The sequence below is a fragment of the Calonectris borealis genome, chromosome 4, assembly GCF_964195595.1.
Source record: "Calonectris borealis chromosome 4, bCalBor7.hap1.2, whole genome shotgun sequence".
In the NCBI taxonomy this organism is placed as follows: domain Eukaryota; kingdom Metazoa; phylum Chordata; class Aves; order Procellariiformes; family Procellariidae; genus Calonectris; species Calonectris borealis.
Window position 1 is genome coordinate 69,668,900 of NC_134315.1, and position 7,692 is coordinate 69,676,591.

Here is a 7,692-nt window from a genome sequence, read left to right on the forward strand (position 1 = left end):
AGGGGAAGGGGGCTGCGAAAAGAAAGGAAGGGGGGGGAAAAAACAAACCAAAACATTAAACGGACGGGGATAGGGACCGGCCGGGGTAGGAGGCGAAAGGCTTTTCCCCCGCAAAAACAAAGGCGGGCACTTGCCCCGGCCGGCCGGGGCTCCGCCGCGTCCCCCCGCGGGGCGCACAATGGGGCCGGGGCCGGGCGGCGGCTGCGGCGCAGCCCCGCGGCCCCGGCTCAGGGTTCGCCGAGGAGGAGGGCGGCTTCCCGGCGGGGAAGGACTCTCCCTCCCGCCGGGCCCGACGCGGCACCTACCCACAAACTTCGAGCCGGGAGCGGCGGCCGGGGAAGCGGCCCCGGGTCTCCCCCGGGCTGCCGGAGGGACGCCATCATGCCGGGGAGGAGAGGAGGAGAGCACCGCTGCGCGGTGGAGCCGCTCCCCCCGGCCCGGTCCGGCGCGGGGCCCCCGCACCCTGCCCCGGAGCCGGGGACCAGCCGGGGGACCGGGGAGGGGGATAAGGAGGGAGGAGGAGGAGGGCGGCGGGGCGGCGCAGGCACGGCCGCCCGGCGGGGGCAGCGAGGAGAGGCGAGGGGACGCGAAGTTGTTACCGGCTGCCGGGCGGTGAGGGGGGCCGGGGCAGGCGGGGGCTCCGCGCCTCCGGCGGGCAGCCCCGCGCTCCCGCTGCCTCCGCGCCTGGATTGATCTGGTCTGGCTGGCGTCAGGCAGTCGGAGCCGCCCCGCCGCCGCTCGCCCCGCTGCCAGCGCGCTGCTCACCGACACACACACACACACACACACACACACACGCACACACGCACTCACGCACCGGCCCGGCAAGGGATCCTCTCCAAATTACCGCCCCCGCCGCGCGCGGCTGGGGCCGCCGGGCCCCGCTAGGAGCGCTGCGCCCGCCGCCGGCAAGCGGCCGCCCCGCGGGCGCGGCCCTGGGAGCGGGAGCGCGGCGAGGCGCTCGGGTGGCTTTACCCCGTCCCCCCGTGCCGGTGTGTTTTCCCCAAGGGCTCAGCCTCGGCCGCGGTTGGTCGGCGGCCCGCGGGGCTGGCGGGGGTGTAAAAGGCGCTTATGTACCTGCTGGAGCGCGGCTGAGATGCTCCGGCAGCTGGGGCTTTAAGGAAAGCTCCAAATACTGTGAGACTCGCAATTAAAGTTAATTCCTGTAACACTCTGATTGAACTGAATTTCATCCTGCCTCTTGCTTACCGGTGATTCAGTCCCTGACTTAGTCTACTCTTAATATTGAAGCAATTGCTAATATAATAACACCTTCCAATAACAGACCACTCTTTATCCCCAGGTACTGTACATGTGGACCTCATCCTGGCCATAGGTACTGTTGCACTTACTCCTAATTTATGCAAGTAAACCTGTTAAAGTGCATGAGGCTTCTTGTGCAATCAGATCTATAGTAATGAAGTCTCACCCCTATGGCCCTCTGCAATGAGCTTGAACTCTATTTGAATCCGCAAGTGTCTGCTCGGAAGCAGATCTAGCTGAAAGTTTGCAGTCCGCTTGAGGAACGGTAAGTCTCTCTTGCCTACTATGTTTACAGGAGTCTTTACAGTACTCAGATGAGCATAGCGCAAGTGGGATTGAACTGAAACTGATTCGTTAACAAATACTTTGGCTTCTACCCAGTCATCATTCCTGGAAGGAGATATGAAGTAACAAGTGCAAGATGTTTCTACATGGCAAAATATTACGCTGCACCTAATCTGGCATAATTACATCTCTATACTTATGCCAGTAAATTTTCACATGTATATGAAGTTCTAGGTATGGTATTAACCTCATTTTAAAACCCAGCAGAACTGAGGCCCAGAGAAGTTAAGGCCCTGAGCGTTTTACCATATGAACAGTAGTCCTGGACTTACCCGCCTGCCCACCCAGGTGCATTACAAGTCTGAAGACACAGAACTGGAATGGCTTGCCCAAGGTCACAGAACGAGCATGACAGGAGCAGTAAAAAATACCCAGTTTTATGGATGTGAGATTATCGGCACTTCTTTCTAACTTCATAATCTAAAATTCATCCATTTCTTTGTCACGTAAATACTACATAAATTGCAAACAGGTAAATTGTACTATGTTGTTAGGTAGCACGCTACAACAGAAGCGTAGTGAGGAACTCTGACGCAGAATGATGCCATAATATTGATGGGAGAAGCCTGGAATAAAATTAGTATTTTACTGCTTAAGTTTTGAACCTTAAATGATTCAAGATGAGTGAACTTTGGTAATCAGCTTTAACTTGTATTTTGTGGTTGTACTGTACGCAATTACAGCTAGCAAGTAAACGTTTCTTTGTACATGCAATCGCGCACAGATACAGTGCAGCACTGGGCTGCAGATATAATTGGTAAAGGTTTATCTCAAGACAAACTAAAATGTCTTTAAATTTTGTCAATGTAATGAAGATATTTGCAAGCAAGGTACAGAAGAAACATGAGACTGCTATTGGTTTTTGTAGTGTGGTAGTGCTTAAATCAGGGCCAAGTGTCCTGGGTCAAGAGTGGTGGATGCAGCTTGGCAGTCTCGGTGATCCAGTGTCACACAGAGAAATACATGGAAAAGGCCTTACATGTGCCCGAGGTCTGCCCTGCTCTGCTCTGCTCTGCTCTGCAGGCTGACTTGGCAGGAGTGGGGTGGGCGGCAAGCTCCATCCGCTGGATCCTCGTTGCTCGAGTATCTATTCAGTGCATGATTCACACTAAACAGATATGACAAGAAGATAATTAGGGAAGCACTGCAGTTTGTCAGGTGTCTTGTTAGAACCACTTTTTTACTGCTTTTGTTGTTGCTAGGGTTGACTGGTTGGTTCGCTTTGGCATGAGAAAATTAAATTATTTTCTACTTACATTGAGGCTTGGGGAAGATCACATTAATATGCTCCTTTACCTAAAAAGGGCTATAAAACAGCCTCATATGGCCTTTTGCTGATGTTTAATAACCAGAATGGTTGTTCTGGAGAGATCTGGTTAGAACTGGCTTCAGACAGATCAGTTGTGTGAGAAGACCAGAGGGCAAGCAGAAACAGTGTGCCATGGTCAAATCTGCCATGAGGCTTCCCTGGCCGGGCTGGTTTGGTACACAGCCGGGTCAAAACTTCCAGTCTGCCGCTCACTTTAGGATGTTCAACTTGTAGCTAACTGTCCAAACCCATTACTCTGTGTGTGAGTAGTACCAGCAGTGCCTTACTTGTACATTGACCGCTTCTAACTCCATCGGCTACTTTTAATATACCCTAATTAAACATCATTAGCATCTGCCTAGCTTTTCTGAATAACATGAGGAAACTGAAAAAAGGAGAGCAGAGGGGCACGTACACCTGGGTGTCTAGCTTGATGCTACTCCTACAACAGTGTTCCTCCTCTGTACTGGACTGAATAACTGTGCTATCTCGAGAGGAGACAAAGAACTTTTTTTTTTTCCTCTTTTTATTCTGCAATTACATGATCATTCAGACTGGTGCAAGGAAAACAGGCCATAAGGCTGGGGCAATGAAGAAAGAGAAGAACCATCCCTTCTGTAAACAGCCTGACTTTTCATCAGATTAGGTGTACAACCCAATGACACCATAAGGCCTGTCATAAGTCTTAAGGCCTGTGAACCTGAATTTTAATGGAGTTGGGGCATTTACGCAGATAAACTTCTAATAAGATTCTCAAAGGGAACTTTCATCTCGTAGACACTTTTTAACATCTCACCAAGCACCTGCCTAATCATGTTTAAAATCTGTGTCTCAGAAACAGCTTATCGGAAGGCAGAGTGCTGAAAGATATTAATTATGCTGCATATTCTATACTATTACATTATGTAACAAATATTTATGAAATACTACTAATACTGCTACTACTACTATTAGCTTTCAATCTTCCCCTAAAATCAGAGTTTATATATGGATTATCATTTAGTATTTCTTCTTAACCTCAGCCAGGCGTCCTCTGGCTTATTCAAGAGGTTCCAGGGATAGAGAGTGCCTTCTGCAGACAGTTTAGCTCCAAACTCAGTAACTTTGGTTCACCTTTATGTACACCAGGCTTCTGCCAGAAAGTAGAGTTTCCCGGATAATTAAATTGTATCAAACACATAACTTATTATTTACATTAAAATCACTGGAGTAATTTTCTTTTTAGCCATTACAATGTTGCCCTAGCGTGGGAAAATACCAACAGTATTTTCAGAGAGAAGAGGCAGTTCTGTCAAAAAGAATAATAGCTTTCTAAGGATACTTGATTTCATTATTTCCTTCTTTCCTGGGCTGGCTGGTAAAATTTATCAACCCCTATGCTTCATGGCCTGTCTGCTGCTTCTTTGAATAGGTGAGGTATTAAACAAGCCTCCTACCTCAGCATTATTAAAATAGGATACGCAGACTGTTTAGCAGCTACACAAATCTGTTTGGGAAAGATGCCTCAGGCAGAAGACAGCATGTTGGAGAAGGTAAGGAGTATTTTTAGGAGGTCATCATAACTGTGCAGAGCTGCGTATGGTTTTCCAAACCCATCTGGATACAAGGACCCGTCTAGCCACGTAGCACAGAGTTCATAGCTAATTTCCGCTGTCGAGAAAGGCATTTGGGTTTGAGCTAGTTTGAATACTTCAGTCCTGTGCCACAGCAGAAGTGGTACGGTGGCATGGGCTGACTGAACCGTGGCCCCCAGAGGCAGACTGAACGGGGCAGGAAAATGATAGCAGCAGCAGCAGCAGAGCTGCTCACCCGACACCCTGTCCCCATTAAAGAGGGCCCAGTGGCCCTCCGTCCCCCCTTTTTACTGCCCACCTGCGCTGCCGAGCGCTCTGCTGGCAGCTGTCGGCAGCTGGGGTAAAGAGGCTGTCGGGGCTGCTCTCCTTCCCCTCCACCTCTCTCCCTCCCAACCCTCCTGCTCCCCAGCAGCAGCCTCAGCAGCCCCAAGCACCTGCCCAAGGCTGACGGAGCGGGGCTGGAGGCCCATCACCAGCTCTTTAACGGGGATGCAGAATTATCAGCGTGGTGGTACCTTCAGCTGTTTAAGGAGGCTGGTGCTTGGGGGAACTGTTCTGGTGCCATCCTCACAAAAGTGATTTCTGCATCCCCAGTGGAAGCCAAAGTAAGCTATTTTATGCCAGAAGTTGATCTGTCCTCGTCCTTGAGTGCCAAGATTCAATTTTCCCTCACTGATGAGAAGCTTTGAGCTGGCACTGTGTAGGTTACACACAAAGACAAACTAAGTTGTGAAAGGCCTTGAAGACCGAAGTTGTGACAAGAGGGCTCTCTATACTTCTGCTTTGGTGTGTCCGGCCATTTTCTAGAATAAGCCCTTCACGAGCTTGTCTCTGTAAAGTCAAATGTCTGCTTGGGACCTGCCTTAGTTTCCTGACTCACTCTCATATGCAAAAGAACAAAGAACCCATTTCACTTTTAGAAGTTCTTCCTGAACTGGCCCACCATGATTAAGTGGGATTTATATAGAATAAATGTGGAATTGATAATTTTACAAGGTTATTTATATTTCCCTCTGTTACATTAAATAAGGCTTCTGCCGTAAATCTATCTGCAGATGCCAGAAAGGTCTTTGATCAGATTGAGTAGTCGTTCATCTTTTCCACCCTTGAGATGCTGGGATTCAGACCAAAATTCATTACCTTCCTAAGATTAACGTACCCAGCTAAAGCTGCCAAGATCCTTATTAAAAGTTATGAATCCAAAAGGTTTGGGCTGAAACAAAGTACTAAGCAGGGCACTCCCTTATCTACTTTATTGGTTGTTTTCTCTATAGACTCTGACGTAAGGACTTTGCTGCAGCAATATTATTACATTGCTGGTAAAGAAGGGAGGTTGCACACTGTTCTGACAGCTAATCACCTGCTGCCACGAAGCACGGTATTCCTGCCCACTGTGCTGCACCAGTATTGTACTTTCTAGAGAGTGAAATTCTCCCTTTGGATCTTGCCGGCGTCCATGTAGATGCTTCTGAAGGTAGTTTCACTTTCTCCTGGCTATCACCTCAGTAAGAGATGATGGGCTCCATGTAACCAAACATTATTGGTTCTTTTAAAATTATATTTCTCTTCAGTCATTCAACTTAAAAAGATTTACATAACTGGAATAACCTAGCTCTATTACTGGTTTCTTGGAAGACACCGCTAAGATTAATCTTATCTCCCATTTTAATTACTGTTTTCAAGTTCTTACAGTCCTTGTCCCAGTTACATCTTGTTGCAAAAACCACCAGAGAATGATATATTAAAATTCATACAGACAGGTGGCAGATACAAAATTAAAGCTAATAACTCCATGAGAAAAGAAATCAAAGGTGGTTTGGCAATCCTGAGCTCCTACTGCTTGGTCGCTGGGTTGCGCTGGCTGTACCACCAGTGCAGCAACGACTGGTGCCGTGCGAGCGGCCGTGTGTCACAGCTTGCTGCGCGGGGCGGGGGAGTGCCACGGCCGTGCAGTTGCACTAGCCTCCACGGGCTAAAGGGGCCTTGGGGTAGAACTGGACTGCAGCGATGAATGAAGGCTGGGCAAACCATGGTCACTGTCTGGAAAGAGGGCTCTATCTCCTTCTTTATTCCCGAAGAGGAGACAACTATATTACACCAGTGGCAGACTAACAAAATCACACATATTGCATCTAAATGCATCCCTTTACTTCCACGTTTTGATGATATTTTGTGACAAAATACTCAGCGCATTTTAAATAATGATTAAAAACATAAAAGAAAAAGGCACCATGTCTTATTTTCATTCCCCATATAAATGGTACTTATCTTGAGTAATTTAGAAACCTCTTTTCAATTTTTCTAAACTGATGCAAGTCTAAGTCACATTGCCGGAGTTCAGTGTCATTCTTGGCTGCGTAAGTCAGCAGTAAAGCAGTCCCACCCTTCCTCCTCCACAACGGCTGCTCATCCCTAACCCGGTGTCACCCACCCGCTTTGTGCTGGCACAGCTGTTGGTGCAGCTGTGAACCGAACAGGCCTAGGGAACTGATCTGGCTGGGGAAAACAAATGTTTCAGGGGCCAAGCTCATTTTTAATTTGGATCGGTTCCCTGATGTGGTTCATTGCGTGGCTGTCTAAATCCTTGTGCTGATCCTGTGCAGGGGCAGGACTGAGGTGGGAGAAAGGGCGAAATTTGTCTTTTTGATAGTGGTGTTGGCTTCAGCCAGTTTAAAGTGGTTAGGAAACTGTGGCAGACTTGGTGAGTTTTTTTTTAACCAAGGAAAAATACTTTCATTTTGAGCCCAACTGCAAACATGGTTTTAGAAGAACTACACTAAGCATAGGAGCAGGGCTCACTGGTGGATACCAGAAGGCCAGGAGCATGGTAGGACTGAGGAATTAAGTGAGCTGGTGTGATCACTGCATATTAGAAAAGGCAGCTGTTGGACACTGGTAAAAAGCAAAAAACCTGTTGCCCTTCTGCTGTTCACAAACCAACAGAGGCCAAAGAATCGCAAGGATCCCAACAAAAATTATCAAATGACACTTCAAAAAGCAGAATTGTGCTCAGCTGGCTTAAAGAAGCCGGTACCTGGGCACCAGGTATGCCTGCATTCCCATGTTTTTTTCTTTCCTGTATTCTCCAATTCCAGAGTTTCCCTTTGCTCCAGGTGTGGAAGAAACTGAACTCTGGAGAGTAAGTAAATCAGTATTTAATTAGTCATCCCAAGGCAATGGGTTCTTAGTGAATTCTCAATA

The 7,692-nt window shown here is 48.1% G+C and overlaps 1 protein-coding gene across 2 annotated transcripts in view; it reads right to left on the reverse strand.

Annotated features, from left to right (window-relative positions):
* Positions 1 to 701, reverse strand: part of SMAD1 (SMAD family member 1) — a 49,364-nt gene extending 48,663 nt beyond the window's left edge. The window contains exon 1 of one of the 2 annotated variants that reach the window (XM_075150022.1): positions 600 to 701. The gene's annotated coding sequence lies outside the window, so the exon portion shown is untranslated. Of the gene's footprint in view, positions 1 to 305; positions 471 to 599 lie in introns of those variants that run through there. The other variant, XM_075150021.1, reaches the window with a different exon arrangement.
* Between the last annotated feature and the right edge of the window lie 6,991 nt (positions 702 to 7,692).